The sequence below is a fragment of the Lepisma saccharinum genome, chromosome 17 (assembly GCF_977018435.1).
Source record: "Lepisma saccharinum chromosome 17, izLepSacc3.1, whole genome shotgun sequence".
In the NCBI taxonomy this organism is placed as follows: domain Eukaryota; kingdom Metazoa; phylum Arthropoda; class Insecta; order Zygentoma; family Lepismatidae; genus Lepisma; species Lepisma saccharinum.
Window position 1 is genome coordinate 47,651,433 of NC_139245.1, and position 20,309 is coordinate 47,671,741.

A 20,309-nucleotide genomic window follows, 5' to 3' on the forward strand; every position below is an offset into this window, starting at 1 on the left:
ATGGGTCGACATTCAAATTAAAATCAATTATTGCGTAATTTATCCAAACTATATTTGGGGGGGCTATGATGGACAATTATTTTGGGGGGGATTTTGATGAACGACTACGGAGTGGTTGCGTCCACGACCTTGGGAGAGGGGCGATGTAAGTTGTGTTGTTTCTAGTGACCTATTTTCCCATTTATATTTTAATAATTCATCGTCCTTCTTGGGATCAAACTAGTTATGTAACTATTCAAATTGAAATAATATAAATGACGAAAATAAAATACTTGGAAGAGTTTAATTTTCTTATAATATAAATATAGCATTGGAAGAAAATAATTTTCATAAGTATTAGAAACAACGAAAGCCACTTAGTGAAATGCAATTCTCCTATTCGTATGTGCTTTGGACAACGCATCAACCGTACCTCCAACAGTTGACATTTCTCCTCCTCCCTAGCAAGGACAGCCAAATGAGACAGTCTTCTGCATCCGAGCATTCTGTTGCGAGAAAGACTTTTCAAGCGTTTCAAACACGAAAAAAGGCTTTTTTCACACGCGGCACTGGAAACTAGTTTTGTTACACAGATTACAGTTACTCTGTAAACCCCGTGAAATGGCAATTTATGTAGAATGCTTGATATGAACACATACCTGATGGTTTAAGTGTCCGGAACATCGGTATGGAGACAGTCTTTTTCGTAGCACGGCCGAACTCTGCGCCATATTGTAGCACACTTCGCGATGCAAGTGTGAATAAGACCTTTCTCCGGGCGGTGACGTTCTGAAGGGCCTCCAAGAAGTCCCAGAGGTGGTTAATCAATGACACAGGTATGTGTTCATATCAAGTAATCCAACTATTACCATCGTAGTGTCGAAAATAAAGAGGGGGGTACACCCACTTTGTGACCACCCTGTACTTTGCTAGGAAATCGACTACTTTTGTTCCATGACGCTGAAGATTTTTTCGGTAAAATCTGCACTTCAATTTCGGGGCTGCGATATCACAGGATTAAAAATTCCAGAAATATTCTCACCTGATGTAGTGGGATGCACAAGTAATGCTCGGCAAATTGTCCAAGACTTTTTTCATTAATTTTATCTTGCATCTTACACGATTTTAAGTACTAGCTCTTTTAGGTTTGCTGATGCAGAGGTTGTCAGCCGTTTGCTTGGCATTTTGTTTCAATTGCCGAAGCTCTCAGTGCATAAAACAAAGATAATAAACATAGTGGTGGAAAATTTACTTGGTAATACTCTTGCATCCCACTGTACACCCAGTAATCTTTGGTACACCTACCACTCATTGCACTAGCTCCATCGTACATTTGTGCTATGCAACTAGACACATATGGAGTTCTTGGACAGAAGTTCTTTGATATGTGCAAAGAGCGAACCTGAATCTAATGATTGGGCTGCGAATCCTAAGAATTGTTCTTTTCCATGCCTACAATACATATATCTGACAACTCACATCTGTTCCTTCCTCGCAATGTATTTTGTTCCATCTGTCATCAATGGGAATACTTGCACCTCTTGCACTACCTGACTATTTTACTGAGAATAAGTTTTGATATTACCCACTTTAATTTGTTTTGAATCGAAATGTGAGTACACTTTGCATGTAGAGGTCCACGTACGAATAATATCGTCTTACTTTGAAATTAACTTCAAGAATTCCAAGAAATTTCCTCTGTCAAGGTTTACCTCAGTCTCATTATCATCTCGAAATGCAAGCTCCTGAATAGTAAGATAAACGCAATGCAGCCACAACAATTGACATGTAGTGTTGGTGTTTTTAAACCAACACTGACGAAAGTACACAATTGGAATAGTTTGCACGTGCTAAAGACGTTACAGTCCATCCCCATTTAACGCCTTTTCTTAGTTCTTAAAACTTGTTGAAACTGATGTTAATCGCAATGATTACAGGACATAAATGAAAGAGATATCACCTATACCCTAGCTGGCAGTGAAATCTTGAACGAGAGCCACACATATAATATACACTAAAACAAAATTATTTTTTTGTGAGTCAAATTGCTATTATGAGCATGAAATGTGATGCCATGCAGAATACACCACTTAGAAAACATGAAAATCGCCAAACTCTTAGAAGTGAAGCCAGCCCCCGTGGCGGAGTGGTTAGCACATCGCGTTACGATACCAGGGGTCCCGGGTTCTAACCCTGGGCTGGGCAATGATGTTTGTGAGTGTCCATTCATCAATTTCATCATCATCACTCGTCCCCATCTTCTTCATTAACGCCAGGGGGGAGGGGCAGTGTATCTGACTGGGGGAACGCCCGCCCCTGCTTCCCTCACGAACAAAGGTCAACGTTTGTCATTGAGAAGTGCTATCCTTGATGCTCAAGGTGGGTTACGCGATTTGGCCGATGCCCAAGATGTGGTCTCCACCCCAGATCACTGTCGCGGTCCTCAGGGACCATTGTTTGTTTGTGGACGCCAGCCAGGCAAAATAGACGACGTCTTAATGCATCCATTTCCTGATTGGGGGATGCACCGCATGATATAATCGATAACACTAGTTCTCAACCTCTTAACAGATGATTCCGTCCTGCTCGGGTGTCCCTTGCTTCATCATTCTCATCGTCGCGCTTAGCATAAAGATACATAAAAGTAATGAAAAGTGCAAGTGCATGATCCAACCGGTGGTTCAAAAGTTCAAATGTCCTTGGCAATCAAAGACTATTCTTTCCTTGTTATTTTTTACGTATTTTCCGTAATATTATTATTAACAAACATTGATTATAGCAAGAAACATAATGCTTATCGTTGTAATTTTTTGGGGGCCATCGGAAAATATAATTGGCAAGTTGTCCATTGTCATTTTCATTCGTTTTTATTCTACATCCTGTATTATGTTGGGTTGGTTGTTTGATTTGGTGTTTTAAGTCCACTTTATGCACAGTAAGGCTAATCGGGACTGGACCTACAGTTTAAAGTGGGATCCGAACCACTATGTGCCACCAACGGGTATCGAACCCGGGACCCCTTGATTACTAGGCGACGACGATACCACTGCGCCATCGGGGAGGCCCTGTATTGTGTTGGGGAAGGGAATGCTGTTGTTAAGCGGATGTTTTCATCTCCTTATTGACATTTTCATATAAACAGACTGATGAAAATGGACAAACCGCCTACTGTTAATTTTTACGTACAGGTTAATCGAGCGACGAATGAATTGTTCCAAAGCGTAGCCTTCTGTACATTTGCAGGAAACCCATTCTGAACGGTCGGCACAGCGACAGACGATTTTGTTATTTAGCATCGCTTTTCTTCCACATTTGGTTAATCGCGACGATGAGGATGAGCGATGACATGATGAAATTGACGACAAAACACTCAGAAAACATCCAAGCCCAGATCGAGATTCGAACCCGGAACCCCTGGTGAAGTAACCTCTGAGATCCTGGTTTGGTTCCGTCCACTTTGCTTCAGAGCGAAACGATAGGAATGTCTACCCGAGAATTAAAACTGTTCCTGGTCCTTCGTCAGGAACCACCTATACTACGCTGGTGCATGGTTTTTTTGTTTACTATTTGAGAAAATGAGAAAGAAAAATGAAGAAGAATATTTTCCAGACACCACCCATGACACTATCGATCCACCGACATCGCGTCCTCTTATATTCACAAATATCCCATGCACCCAGTTTCTGTTCCTCTCGTTCGCACCCCTCCTCCTCCGCACAAACAAATCTATTGCAACTTCTGCCTTGCCGGCCGTTCATGACGGATTCCGTGCAAGATTTATAACTTCTTGTAGAGCTCTCAGGGGAGGACATGCAGTCTCCCTGAAGTATCATCTTATTCACAAGTTGAAATGTCAGCGTAGTTCTTCGAAACGAGATATTTAAACGAAAATCAGAGGCCTCAGTCCTGGAAAAATCATAATGGCTGGAAATTACTTCGATTTAGGCAGTAGCATAAATAACACCCCTGCAACTTCCACGGCGCGGGCGTGTGTATTGTTGGGTGGGGGTGCGCACGAACTTCAGGGTCGCAGAGGTCTTGACTCAGATTTATTAGCTTGTTTTTAAAATAGTTATTCTACACGGTGAGGCAAAAGTCCGGCATCACCCTTTTAAGTTGAAAACGACTTGACGGAGGTCAATGAAATTTCGGATATGGGTAATTGGGGTGGGAGCACACCAGATAGGGTTAGTGTGTATCATGGCGGTCATCTTGAAAGCCGCCATCTTGGAATTAAATCCATATTTTCAAATGGAAAGGGGGTCATGTAGCATATCATTTTACATGTGCGTCTTCTCAGAAATAAGAATATGCAGTTATTTTTCCCCTAACTTTATTTAGTGAGGATATTTACACAGTTGAAGTTCACATCATAGCCGATAATTTTAATGAAAGTTTTTGCAAGAAACTATAGAACATTGTGTCTTCATCAACTGAAAGGGCATTCTGCAAAATAAAATTGATTTACAATTATTTAAGAATCTGAATGCCAAGAGTTAGAATGAGTTGAATAACGCTGTTAAGCTTCGAAAGCGATCCACCTGGCCCCGCTAGGTCAGTCGCATATGTACTTAGAGAATATATTAACAGTGTACCTGTAACAGTTCGAACTTGATAATATAGGGTGTTCCGTATAGGACGCCGAATTAGAAAATTAAATAAAAATAGGGAAAATATCATGAAAATAGTTATATTTCACATATATGTAAGCAGTAACATCTCCCATTTACGTATGAAAGACAATGTCAGGCTCCACTCCTACTGAGTCAGCATGCATTTATACGCTCCACAAAATTATTGATAACCCTTTCCCGATGCCTCCGATCACCTGTATGATTTCCGCCTTCAGTTCCAAAAGGGTTCGTGGTTTATTGGCGTACACCTGTGATTTCACAAACCCCCATAAGAAGAAATCACAGGGTGTAAGATCACACTGTCTGCGTTGCACTTTCATCACTTTGGTAAAATGTCTTCACAATGAGAACACGTTGCTCAATCGTAAACTGTTCCATATCGTAACCACAACAAACGAGTCAAAACAATTGAGGCTACATTAATCGGCATGACAACAGATGCCAACATTGGTAAGAACAGGTCTGCCAACCTCGAAACAAAACAATAGGACTTGATTCAAATTCGGCGTCCTATACGGAACACCCATTGTAATAAAAATAAAAGAAACCGCGCCATTCTTCCATATTACAAAAATGCAGATGACTGAAATCACACAGACACTGACGATACTAAAACTTAAGTAAATGTAGAGTATTACTAAAAACAGTGCATTCGATCTTGTATATTTCATTTTCTAGAACCCATTTGTACCACTCCATGTTCACCATAAGTAACACTCAACAGATAACATGTGCCAAAGCCGTGAATGGGTACAATCGTCGGCTAAGATTAACAGTAGGAACATTTTCCAACGCGATTTTCATTCTTTTTAGGGCTTGTGCGGAGTCAAATGTTTAACGCTCTCGCCTTTGGTGTCATTTGTCCCGGGTTCGATTCCCGGTTGGAGCACCTGAAATTTCTGCGTTGACCCAGCGGGGTGAGGACAATTGGGGAGGTGTTTGGAAGAAAGAAGCAGCAGGCCCGGGTCTCGAAAGTCAGAAACAGCGGCGTTGGGACTCGATGCGCGGATCACGCGTCACCCGATGAAAAAGCCGCTCTGGCAGGCCTTGGTTCTTCGAGGATTGGTGCATCATGGGGGTCGGAGAATTTTCATTCTATCTTGTTTAAGGAATTGAGATGTACTGGTACTGAAGCATATTCTGTCCTCTGCTCATTGGCGTTTTATGTCAATTCATGGCTTTCACATCGCGGATAGCGGAGTGAATGAACAATTCGCCTTCTCTTAAGCCCGCTTTAGACGAAAGCATTTTCCTTAGCATTTTTCTTAACATTTATGCCATGACCAAAAAGCTACCGTGTAAAGTGAGAAATTTTATAGCATTTTTCTCAAGAATAGAACCGGCTCTATTTCCGTAGCATTTTCCGTAGCATAACCAATCAGAAGCGACCTCTAGGTCACGAGTGCAGCTATAATGGCGGCTGCGTGAGATGTAAACAACGTATCACTTCACACTTTTAAACGACGATAACTATTCAACCGAGAGGAATATCGCTTCGTGTTAAATGGTTTTAGGTAGAGAAGAATGGCGCTGATAAAAATACATACTTTACAACGTTTACTGTACACGTATGGAAGAATGTTTTACCTTTTTCAAACGTAAACACCGTGCACGACAGCATTGACGGTGTAACTTGACGTTCCTTTCGTGCTGTATGTATTGTACATTGTAATTGAAACAGCTAACCGAAATTTTTCATAAAATGCTTTCGTGTAAAGTACTATCTGTTATAAGTAGGGACACAAATTTATGGTAAATAAAAACTGAGGAGAGCGGCAAATAAAATGTTAGATCAGCGGTATATACCAGCGGTGGAAAAAAAAAAAATTGGCACACACTTTTTCATCATGAGAGGAAACAACATACAAAAGAGCTATAAATTGATAAACTATTTCTTCATTTTTATATACTGTACACATACACAAGTACTTAGCTGTCCAACCAAAAAGAAAACATCAACAGAAAATCACTTCATTTCTAAAATGCATATTCGGGGGAAGAAAGGAATGCAGCTTGACAGGGAGCGAAGTTTTCGAACTGAGATTATGTGCATGGGAAATCCCAATTTGCAGCGTCTTCCTGATGTGATCCAAGATAAAACGTTCTTCAGTTGCAGGTGGTAGCAAACTTTAGGCAAACGTTTCGTTATAAATCGACAGTTTGCGCGCACAACCTCGATTGCCGGTTTTTGCATGTTTTCTACTTAATTTGATGATATTTCACGGTTATTTCGCGAAAAAGCGTTCATTTCGTGGAAAGCACACATTTCGCATTACTTCGCGAATAAAAATCATGCATATTTCATCATTGGGGGTGTAATTACGTGCAGAATGTTCAAAATTGCATCTTTTTTTTCACATTTCGCGATTTCGCGCATCGCGAAAATTCAATGTCCCTAGTTATAAGATTTTTGGAAGCATTTACGTAGCATTAAAGCTAGCAAAAATGTTAAAGGAAATGCTTTCGTCTAAAGCCAGCTTTACTTTTGCCATCGACTGTGCTTCCATGAATACACGAGATATGAGCCTCATTGTCACGACAACATATATTAAGTACTCCATGCTAACTGGAGAGTTATCAATTTCCGTGGCCATATGAATCGAACAGGAACAACCTGAATTTTGGTTACGTTTGCAAAAACGCTTCAATTAATAATTCCCGCACATTTTAGCTCTCGAGGAATGCTCAAGTGGTTCTGAAACCGGACGCTAACATTGGGTGTTACTTTTGGCGCCAGCGACGTGTTTTTCTGGCCGACGGTGCCAAGTGATGCAAGGATTCGCTTCTAGCTGCGTGGGTGATTTGGGTCACCCACTTTCTGCAACCGGAGACGCGTGCTGGAGCCGAGAATATGAGGATGTCCGCGTTTTCATTAACTGTGTTTACGTGCAGAAAGAGACCCCACGTTGTTTCCCTCACGTTTGAACAACCCTCGAGAATTCGAGACTCTCGTCCTTACATTGTTTACCTCTCGTAGCATGGTTGCCAACCTCCCGATCAGAAAAAATGCTGATTAAACTATTATTATTATTATTACTATCATTATTTATATTAGTATTACATTAATTTATTATTATTATTACTATCATTATTTATATTAGTATTACATTAATTTATTATAATTATTTGATGACTTAAGTTTCAAGTTCAATTTATGCATCTATTATGTACTTGTGAACTTGCGTTATTGATTATCTATCTATATATATATAAAAATGGATGTATGTATGTTTGTTCCGGCATAACTCTCGAACGCCTGGAGCAATTTCAACTAAATTTGGTACACATATGACTTACAATCTGGAAAGAAATACTGTGGGGGTAAGACACCTCTGGCACCCCTAGGGGTGGTGGTGGGAAGGGGTGACATGTAAAAATAATCGAAAACGACCAATATTAGTGTGGAATCCATAGCTTTCGGGGTCGCTAAGATGAATTACGTCACTCCCAATGCCGTTCAATTTTTTTATCCTTGCTCCTGGAGGTGAAACTACAAATGTTGTTTATAATCAAGTTTTGAGTTAAATTAATATTATAGTTAATTTCTAAAAGATTTTATTTTATAATTTGCATACTGTACTTATACTTTTAAATACCTGTAAATAAAATTAGTTACATTTTACACTATAGCTAGAATTCATTACTTTCCTGTCTAATAGAAGATTGGGACAACGCTGGATAATCAGCTAGTTTACTATAATTCAACAATATTGTGAATTTCTAGAAACGGTGGCCAGCTTGTTTTATTCGTGACCCCCACTTTCTACCGATTTGCTTCCATAAAATGTTCCTCATGAACTAAATAAGGGAGAAAAAAGAAAAGAATAACAGAAGAGGGTGAACCAGGGCCTGGCTGGTAAAAACGCCCGCACAAGCCTCTAGCAGAGGCGCAACCACGAATTTTTGTCCGGGGGGGGGGGGAAGTACAAGGATAAACGTGTCAATAATAATAATAATAATAATAATGTCATTATTAATAATAACAAAGGCATTATTATTATTATTAGTAGTAGTAGTAGTATCAAGTACGTTCTTATCCGCGTAAATCAAGCAAAAAAGGGGGTAGAAGTCGGTGCTAAAGCATTTGCGTTGGAACAAATGATTGGAAATATTTTTTTTCAACACGAGCCATTTCATATTAGCCAATAATGGAAAACAAGCACATAAACTGTATTTTTGAAAGACAGAAAATGCATAAATGCATTCCGAATATAATTCTTTGTGTACATATGACATGTATAACTTCCATGCACAGCATATGTTTTACACATATGCAACATGGAGCGACGTTAAATAAGAAAATACAAATGGAACATGTTAACACTAAATTGTGTAGTTATTCAATGTTTATTTAATACATGTGTATATATAAAGTATAGGCTATATAAAATATAGCCTATTATTTAAATACATTACATAATCAATTCATATGTTTAGATACAAATCTAAACAATTATAATAGAATAAAGCGAGAAGTTAACCGCACGTGTAGAAGTAAAAAAAGAGATTACTTGAAAAGCAAAATTAACGAAATTGAAACAAACAGCAAAAATAAAAATATCAGAGATTTATATAAAGGTGTAAATGAGTTTAGAAAGGGGTGGCAACCTAAAGTAAACTTGATAAAAGATAAAGACGGTGATTTTCTAGCTGACCCAAGCGAAATTCTAAATAGATGGAAGAACTACTTTAATGACCTTTTAAATGTTCATGTAGGAGATAAATCAGAAGTAAATGAAGTACACACAGCAGAACCTTTAGTTCCAGAACCTAACTTGACTGAAGTTAAAGATGCTATTAAAAGGCTAAAGAATAACAAAGCACCTGGCATTGATTTAATACCAGCTGAGTTAAATAAATATGGTGGAAATTCCTTAATATGTCAAATTCATAAATTAATTTGTTTAATATGGAATAAAGAAGAAATCCCTTAACAGTGGAAAGAATCCATAATTGTTCCTGTGTTTAAAAAAGGTGATAAAATGAACTGCAATAATTACCGTGGAATTTCTCTACTCTCAACAACATATAAAATATTATCTAACATTCTTTTAACAAGACTAACCCCATATGCTAATGAAATTATAGGTGATTATCAATGTGGATTTAAACGTAACAGATCAACTACAGATCAAATTTTTCACATCAGACAGACACTTGAAAAAAAGTGGGAATATAATCAAAATGTCTATCAGCTATTCATTGATTTCAAAAAAGCATATGATTCGGTCAAAAGAGATAAATTATATAATATATTAGTAGAGTTTGGAATACCTAAGAAGCTTCTTAGTATGATAAAAATATGCACCAGTGAAATAGAAAGTAAAATTCGTGTGGGTATTAATATGTCTGACAAATTTACAATTCATGATGGGTTAAAACAAGGAGATGCATTATCTCCATTGCTCTTTAATTTTGCCTTAGAATATGCTGTAAGGAAGGTAAAAGAAACTAAAGAAGGACTAAAATTAAATGGTGTGACTCAGTTGTTAGCATATGCAGATGATGTAGACTTACTGGGGGATGATGTGAATACAATTAAGAATAATGCTAAAATATTTTTCAAAACTGCTAAAGAGATAGGTTTGGAAGTTAACAAAGAGAAAACTAAATATATGCTTACAGGCCGAAACCAAGTGTTAGGTAATAATCAAAATCTAATTATTGATAACAACTCGTTTGAACCAGTTTCCAAATTCAAATACTTAGGAGTAATATTAACAAATGAAAATGATATTAAAGAGGAAATAAAAAGTAGGCTTAATTCAGGAAATGCATGTTACTTCTCTCTTCATAAACTTTTCTCTTCTCGTTTAATATCTAAGAAACTAAAAGTTAAAATATACAAAACAGTAATTTTGCCTGTAGTATTATATGGATGTGAAACTTGGTCCCTTACATTGAAAGAGGAACATAAATTGAGAGTATTTGAAAATAAGATCCTTAGGAAAATATTTGGACCTAAAAGGGATGAGGAGACAGGTGAGTGGAGAAGGTTACATAATTTAGAACTACATAATTTGTATTCATGTCCAGATATTATTAGAATAATTACATCAAGAAGACGTAGGTGGGCAGGCCATGTGGCACGAATGGGAGAGGAAAGAGGAGTTTACAGGATTCTTGTTGGGAAACCTGATGGTAAGAGACCTGTAGGAAGACCAAGACGAAGATGGAGGGACAACGTTGAGATGGACCTAAGGGAAATCGGTAGGGATGGAAAAGAGTATATAGAACTTGCTCAAGATAGGGAAAGATGGAAGGCCTGTGTTGCTGCAGCCATGAACCTTCGGGTTTAAGAAGGCTAGGGAGTTAGTTAGTTAGTTAATCAATTCATCCACCTCATAATAAACCAGCAGCATATAAATTGTCTCTTAAATGTGTCCGCTTCTTTTCCTCAAAAGATATTGTTCATGCATTTTTAAGATAAAATCAATTAAGAGAAGTCTTACTTCTCTCTCTCTGGTAATTTACAATGCATTACAGAAAATAGTCATATTGCGAGCGAAGCGAGCAAGAACATTTATAGATCCATTTTTTTGTAAATTGAAAACAATATTGATTTAATAGGACGCAAATAATCTGACAACTTTTTTCATTTGGATCGGTTGGCGTCCAGGGCTGACTCCCGCCGCGCCCTAGCTACGGCTCTGAACTTGAGGAGACTAAAGAAAAGCAGACATTGCGAGGGAAGCGATCAAGAAGATTTTGCGGAATGTATTTTTATTTGCTTAAATTTGAAATCAAGGGGGGCAATCGCCCCTCTGTGCCCCCTGCAGGTGCCCTTGGCGGTCAATGTTTGCCCCCCTTGCTCCCCCTAGAATTGACTTTCATCAAAGATTGGCCCCCTGTGGTTGCGCCACTGGCCTCTAGCAACATTTATGCTAAGAGAACTCAACCTAACAAGCCTAATCTAACATCGAAGGCATAACAAAGCATTCCGCGCTGACGTGAGAAGGCGAGGTTGCTAGAGGCTTGTACGATAAGTGGAACCCAGCTGCATCCTTCGAGGAAGGACCGCCGTGTTCTGCGAGTACTGTAGTTTTTTTTTTTTGTTTTTTTCACGCGGTGCTTTAAATAACTTTGGTCAAACGCAAGCCAACGCGCAGTAAGGTGGAATCTTCCAGGGCGATTTTTTCTCGTCGCTTATTTGATCTGAGAAAAGCGATTTAGTCAAGACAGCAAAACTCGAGGCCTCACAAAAATACATCGAAAATATTACACGCTGAGTTCGGCAGCCAAACGACAACTCGCAACGCACCAGAAGTTGTACAGTCACGGACACCTCTGGGTTTTAATGATCCCATTGGAAGTCAATGAGGTTGTTACAACCCGGAAGCATTTTCGACCTCATATGTAATCTGAAAATTCGTAAGGTTGTGTCCCATTACTTCATTTTACGAAGTCTTTCCATGTTTCTTATTCTAGATCGTGTTTATAATTTTAGGGTAAACCACCAGTATTTGCCAGGTGGCGCAAAAGTCAGTTCACCCACACACAAATTCAAGTTTATACACAAAATTCAAGTATACATACAAAATACAAGTAGATACACAAAATTCCAGTTTCAGTGGTTTTGTTCAAAGTGTCCTCCATTGTTTGCAATACATTGTGTGCAACGATCAACAACAGAATTGCAAATACGATGCAGTAAACTTGTATCATTGTTGATGACATGACACGCATTGATAATTGAGTCTTTCAGTGCATTCAAATCTGCCGGTGATGATGAGTATACCATATCCTTAACAATTTCCCACAATGCAAAATCGCATGGCGTCAAATCACAAGAACGCGCAGGCCAATCAATGGTACCAGGCGTCCACTCTTCAAATGTGTCATCTACCAACAAACAACCACACTACAACAAGCCAGACTCTCAACTGTCGACAAAAGAATAACGAGTGCACTGTTGCCAGTGTCACACGACAAACTTACCAAACGTATACCTAAAAAATATTACTTAGCACAAGAAGCACATACACTATTGTAATACTATTATCAATGTGCTTTTGGGTAGACTGACTTTTGCGCCACCCTGTATGTATTTTAGTGTAGGCAATTGGGATATTCCTATTTCTAAAGAGAATTTTTCCAATGTGGGAAACCGTCAGAATAACTATCACAAGAGAAAGACGTTTGTTTCTGAGTCTAATTATGATGTGATGGGGTAATCGAGACTGGGCCTACAGCTCGAAGTGGGATCCAAACCAAATTTTCAATGCGTCTGCGGAACTCCTTGATTACAAGACTGCATCATCACAGCTACGATACATACGAAACATTGATATGTTAAATAGCATACGGCGTGTTGAAAGAGTCCGATGGACTTTGTTGCTAAATTAACTTCTGAATTCCTATTCTTTTCATTCATTTTGCAATACAAAATGTTCTTAGACACAAAAGTTCTTGATAGTAAGAAATATTGTAAAATTCGTACAAAAATAGAATCAGTTCCATTTGAAGCTGTTCGTTTCTCATTCAAGTTCACCCCCCCCCCCACCTCCCTTCATATTTCAGATCAATTCATTAAAAGTTAACTTTGCTAAAATTTTCTTATTAACCTGTAGCCATATGTGTTATATGAGGTAACTAATCAACTCTTGACACTCAAACCGAAAGGTTGATTGCTTGCGAAACGGCCCCATTCTGGAAACTGAAAAGCAATCTCGACAGGGTGCGAAATCCTGGGAAGCAGGGGGATTTTCCCCAACAACAATCTTCACCTCAAAAATCCCCCCACCAAAAAAATTCCGGGTGGAGAGTTTTTGTTACAACAACACAATATAAGCAATTAGTTTTGACTTCTTATGTACTTTACTAAGGATAATATCGAAAACACACACAAAATAGTGTGGTTGTGAGTCCAGAACGCTTTCTCTCTCTCTCTCTCTCTTTCTCTCTTTCTCTCTCTCTCTCTCTCTCTTTACACCCCTACTTTACAAATCTACTTTACACCAATAACAATATTCATACAAAAAAGTAAAAGAAGAATGCAAGTCAAATATGGTTTTAAATTGTAATAGTTTTATATTAATAGAGAGCAAAACTAAACCAAAGCTTACACATAATAAAACCATTTCGTAATTTATTGACATCTTTAACCAGTTACTAAAGGAATTAGTTTGCTACTTTACTAATATCTGATATATGTAAAAGTAACAAATTAATTCCTTTATGTGTATTTAATAATAATGTTTTTAAAAATATTTAGTAATTAATTGACTTTTATATTTAATAACACTACTATATCATAATAATTTATATACATATATATATATGTATTTATTTGTGTGTGTATAGATTAAGATCTTCCAACCCCTCCACCCGCCCCCAACCAGTCGTCAATGATTTCACACCCTGCCTGACAACCCCCAGCTCCATCTGAGCATCGTCCTTTCATCTTCGGCTTCCTACAAGGCTTCCGCCAATGGATTTCCCAGCAAGGATTCTTCCAACTTAATTTCTTCCATTCCTGCACTACATTGCCTAGTTATCAATTTTCTTGGCTATACTTATTCGAGGATTAGTTAAATTAAATAAATTTTAACCTACGTAACTCGAAAGTTTGTTCTATGTCCACTTTATTCACAGATAGGCTAATCGAGACCGCAGTTCTAAAGTTCCACTAGATAGATCGAACCCAGAATTATTAATTAGCGATAACGTACGTTATCTATCTGCTATGTACCCATACACAGATAATACAATTTTAACATTTAAACATATTAGTTATTTTTATTAAACGCACGGCCATGAAAATAGGCGGCTGGGCACAATTGTGCTGTTGCCACATGTGGGAAAAGCAAAGCGAGAGCGGGACAAAAGTAGCTGGTTCCCGCGCACTGTGTGGCAACGTCAACCAAGCTGCGTTGCCTCGTTCGAGCGTCAGACCGACCTCTCTCCGGGGCAATTTCGAGTCCCATTCGATACAGAGCTAGCTGGTGATCGTGTGAATTGAAAGTTCGTTACAGGCCCCAGAAATGGAGTCCCTACAACAAGATCTTTCATTCTCTTAAACCTCCGAACACACTGGGTTGTGCCCCGATGTGGCAACAGCGCGAACTTCTGCCAGCCGCCTAATTGCATGGCCGTGCGTTTAGTTATCCTTCTTAGAACTTGAGTTACTAGAAAAAATATTTCTTACAAACTTTGCTCAAACTTTATGTAAAGAAACATCACACACACACATTGGCTTAATTTGAGTTTTTCAAAAATCATATGCAGTTAAAATTAAAACATAAGTATCGGTTCTCTCCACGATGCAGTGTCATAGCCAGGATTCTTCAGGTGGGTTGGCGATATTTTCAGCGCGAACAATTCTGTAGTAAACTTGATGGTGGCCAAACCGCTAACTCAAAGTGGGCGATGCTCATCCTGGGCTCTTTCTGGCTACGGCCCTGCCCTGGTGTAAATGAAACAGGATCGAAAAGGGATCTCAAAGTAGAGTTTCCATTGAGGTATAAAAATAAAGAAATTCGGAATATAGTTCATTTTGTATAAAAAGAATACATTCAAAATTCATTCTTTCATAAGAAAAACCTAATGTTTTAGTTTCACACACCATTGAATTGACATTTATGAAGAGAGGGAAAGAATGTCTCTAACGGGTGTCTAAGAAGTTACGCAACCGAGACTTTGAAATTGGGGCTCTAAATTTAATTCTAAGATTTATTTTCAGGTTAATATAGCAAAAGAAAACTATTCAGCTTTCGGAAAATTCTCGTCCGTTTTCATCCGGGCCTATTTTCAGGAATGGGCCTAATGCTGCAGCATCAATAGCACCCACCTTCATCAGTCACTGTCCGTAGCTGTATTTCATTCATGTTCCCTTTTACTTCGTACAGAAACTTCTTTTTACACCTTAGTAACTTTTTCTCAGTACTGAACATTCATGTACAGGATTATTTTCTTGTTTAATGTTTAAAAAATATGTACATAGACAAAGTTAATACCCAATGCAAGGCTCGTGTCTCAATCGCTTTTGGTACAAACGTTACGTTCGTTCAAAGCCTCGGTTGAAAGACTTTCCGAACACTCCGTATTATGAAAGGTGATTTGCGGTTCATCTTTTCCAGAACAGCAATTCCTCGCACGTTTGAGCCTACGTGAGTCAGAGCATCCTAAGAATAAAACAAGCAGACTTGGAATCAACAAACGAATTTGTTTTTACCCTCTGATACACTCTGAAGAGCTTCCAACTACAGCTGGCCAATCCATAAATTTTCATTGTTGTGATTTCAAACTTTCCCGTTTCTCTCTCCGCTGCTAGTTCTACCTCCTCAAGTAAAGGAAATTTGAGATTTAAAAGCAAGAGACGAAATCTGTGCGAGAGCGTTCCAGTGGCACCAAGAAGCATTGTTCATTTGAACTGGAGCCAAAGACGAAAGATTGCGGAAGCAGGAAAGTCGTGGTTGAGTGGGCGGATTTCCAATCCCACAGGAAGGATTGTGGGTTTAAACCTGTGGCAACAAACAATGCAACTTACTAAGATTTTCTTTTCTTGGAGGAAACAGATGACAACTGCTGGTCACCTGACCCAACTAACTAGTTGAGACGATTCGATCATGGAATTAATCACTTGAAGCCTCGGGGAGGAGCATGAGAAAGTGTTTCGTCACACCCTCAAATGATATTTTAATAAAATGTAGTCGTAAATTAAGTTTCTATAATTGCGTTCATAATCAAGAAAGAACAAATAGCAGTAGATCCCCTCTACTATTTTTAGTGTTCGGGAATTTGAGTTTGGCGTAGTTGAAGGCCCGTTTGCATGGAACTGTCGTTCTTTTTTGCAATAGTCCTATTTAGACTTTCCAACGACAATTCGACACAAGTTGAAACTTGTGCGTGAAATTACTTTTATACTTGGCAGCAGGGCCAACGGAACGTTTTACTTTCGTTAACATGGTTAACAAGATTAAGACTAATGACATGATGTGCTGTACAAGGTACTTCTCTGCGTGTGCACACATACCATGAAGGAATATGGGTTGATGTGGAGGTTTTAGAGCTCCACATATTCTTGATCTCGGCCATAATTAGAATGATGTGATCAACATCACGTCCGGCCGTCTTTACCACCAGGGTTGCCACAGTTACCCATTGATACGAGGCTGGGTGGTCCTCAGAGCAACGCAAAAACAGAGAAATGACTGGAAAATTTCCTGATCCAGATCACCTGCCTCGGGATTCGAACCCGAGCCTTCCACGTGGTAGCCAGATGCACAATTATTATTATTATTATTATTATTATTATTAAGCGGCAGCCTTCCCAATACATCACACTCATATAAATTAATCTCAAATCTAGTTTTTATTCAGGATGTACGAACACTAACATCCATGTCCGAACCGGGATTCGAGCCCTGGACACCTGGCGTCGTAGTGCGATGTACTAACCACTCCGTCGCGGAGGTCGACACCACCTGAGCTACCGCGGCTTCCGATGTGTTGTATTACAATTAATAACAATTAATGTTAAAATATTTACATCACAAATATAAATAGCACGCCGCACGAACGATTTAATTGGAGTTTGATTTAAGATGCCCAGCCCACTTTATACCGTTAAGTTATCCATGGAAAATACAGAGCTACTAAAAATGATTCGATTTCAAAACACTGTGTTTTCCAAACTATTGCACATACAGATATGAATGATACATGAAAATAACTGAAAACTCGCCAAGTTTGCATCGTGACTCACCAGTTGGCAGCACGAGTGCAGCGCCTGTACAAAATGGCGACAAACCGAGAAAAGAATTTTGGAATATGCGAGATGTTCATCTGTTATTGCAGTGCAGCGTGCATTCAGAAGAGAGTACAGAAAAGAAGCACCATGTAAACAGAGCATTTTGCGGTGGTATCGGCAGTTTAAGGACACTGGTTGTCTGTGTAAACAGAAAAGTACGGGTCGACCAAGCATATCAGCTGAAACAGTGGAGATAGTGTCATATGTAGAATGTGAGGAAAACTTGGTGCGTTTACAGTTCTTTACATGTATCATTCATATCTGTATGTGCAACACTTTGGAAAATACAGTGTTTTGAAATCGAATGAATCTTTTATAGTAGCCCTGTATAAAAGACGAAAGTATGAAAGAAAAAGTCTGTCAATGATCGGAGAACCAGAATTTGTGTAAAGGTCTTGTTCAGTACGATCGAATCCACAACACACGACAAATAATAATAATTAACAAATAAAAAGTGTAAATGAGAACCACAAGGCACAGAAAGATGAAGGCGACATAGACGCCATCATACTCTTGTAAGCCTTCTTGCGGGAACGCATCTCCATGTAGAGGAGAAGCTTATATGAATGCTATAATATGTACTATTAAAGAGTATTAACAATTTAGTTCACACTGAAAATTAAAGTGTGGTGAAATATCTATAAAATATAACGAACCGGTTCCAGATATTCAAGAACCGATCCATTTCGAGCCCTGCCTGGCAGCATATTACACTTCACCTCCATGCGATACAATCTACACACGTGCTTGCAGCACTTCTTCAGTGCCGTTGGCGCCTTGCGATGTATGCAACAAAAACAACTTGTCAAATGGGTTGCATAGAAATTAGGCGCACAATACAAGTTGAAGAATAAATCTTGTGGAAAATTACCGCATCTGAATGATTACTTTGATTTACATTGCTCTTCTGCCACTTTTGGCTAATTGCAAAAATGGGGATGAGTGGTGATATGATACAACACCCATGACCAGGCCGGGATTCGAACCCGGTACCCCTGATGTCGTAACGCGCTGCGCTAAACACTTCGACACGGAGGTTAGGCAATTATCACCCTACTTGAGAGAAGTGGCGGATTAAGGACCGTGTGTCATTCCATGCTTATCGTTAGGTTTAGGCTTCAGGGGTGATCACTTAATTTGAAAAGTACCGAGAAAGTGAACAGAAAAATATTATTTTTCTAATCGATTTCACATGGAAGGACTCTGATTCAACTATATTCTCCTTCGTATGTATCGATGTATATTTACATTTGTAGTGTTTGTACTGTTCTTCATTGGATCCACTGTACATTTATAATTTATTAGTAGGCCTCTTATGTATATAGAACAAAACTGTACTGTACATAATTACTGGGTGTTCCATTTACAACGCAACCCGGAGTTGGGGATAGTACAACTTTTGAACCGGAAGTGGTACACATACTATAATCCTTATACCAAATTGAAGCCTTGTTCATGCATATATTTTTAAACTGGGGAACAATGATTGGTCATTAGTGTTCACGCAGTGTTGCCAGATGTAACGGGAAGTGTAAATGAAATTTTTTACAAAGCATGAAAAATGGCACATAAAACACATGTACGGACATGCCGTCGGTAAATTTCAGTTTGATTAGGTGGATTAGCTCAGCATCTATGGCAGTGAAAAAAGAAATGTTCATTTCTACCGATAGCCAATCTCAAAATTTGGAACAACGCGGAAAGAGGAAACTTGGACATTTTCATGAAAATAATGTTACGTACATGCACCTGGCAACCATGCGATGCATCAGGAATGGAGCATGACTGGCCTTTCCTCTGTTTCTTTCCAAGCAGGAGAAAATGTAATCTCATCGCATGGTTGCCAGGTGCATGTAAGTAACACTATTTTCACGAAAATTTCCAAGTTTCTTTTTTTTATTGTTTCTCAGTAATTGCATGATGTATACAGTTTCGAAACACACCTTCTGTGGCACTGAAACACCAGCATTGTTGCCAATGCACAGTCTAAATTTCTAAAAACAACGATTTTCCTAGTTCCCCCTTAAAGACGCCTCATCAGATTGGCTATCGGTAGAAATGAACATTTTTTTCACTGCCATAGATGCCGAGCTAATCCACCTAGCCAAACTGAAAATTACCGACGGCATGTCCGTACATGTGTTTTATGTGCCATTTTTCATGCTTTGTAAAAATTTTCATTTACACTTCCTGTTACATCTGGCAACACTGCGTAAACACTAATGAAATCCAATCATTGTTCCCCAGTTTAAAAATATATGCATGGACAAGGCTTCAATTTGATATAACGATTATATGTGTACCACTTCCGGTTCAAAGTTGTACTATCCCCAACTCCGGGTTGCGTTGTAAATGGAACACCCTGTAGAAAATAGGTAAGTAAAAATAGAACTGTAAGCTCAAGTGTGATCTACTCCAAAATGGAGGTTATGGATCATCACAAGACTTAGAAATCACGGGGGGGGGGGGGGCGAGTAATCGTATAATTTTTAGGTATCAAAGGTTAGCGATCACCTTTCCTTACGTCATACTCTATGTTAATTGATGATTGTTTTTAGCAATACACGTTTCAGAATTAAACGTTGTCAAACGGGGAGCGATCATCATCTTAGACGTGTAAAGGCGGAGGTGGGAAGGGGGTAGAGGTTATAGTAATCGATGAGATTCGAAATCTCGGGGAAGGTTTTTATCCCATTCCCCCTCCCCTTCATAGACCCAGAAAAGGGCGACCAGTAGTTTAACTACGAATAACAATACACCACAAGTGGCCGCGGTGGCTCAGTCGGTAACACGTCTGACTACCATGCTCAAGGTCCCGGGTTCGATCCCCGGCCGGTTCAAATCCGGGAAGTTTTCTAACGTTGGAAGCGGCTCCGGCGCCCACCCAGCGTCGAATGACATGGGTACCTGGGGGAAACCCTGGGGGGTAAAGGCGGTCAGGGGCG

At 39.1% G+C, this 20,309-nt stretch overlaps 1 protein-coding gene across 5 annotated transcripts in view; it reads right to left on the bottom strand.

Moving 5' to 3' along the window:
* Positions 1–20,309, bottom strand: part of Obsc (Obscurin) — a 493,648-nt gene that overhangs the window by 200,567 nt on the left and 272,772 nt on the right. The window lies entirely within an intron of this gene.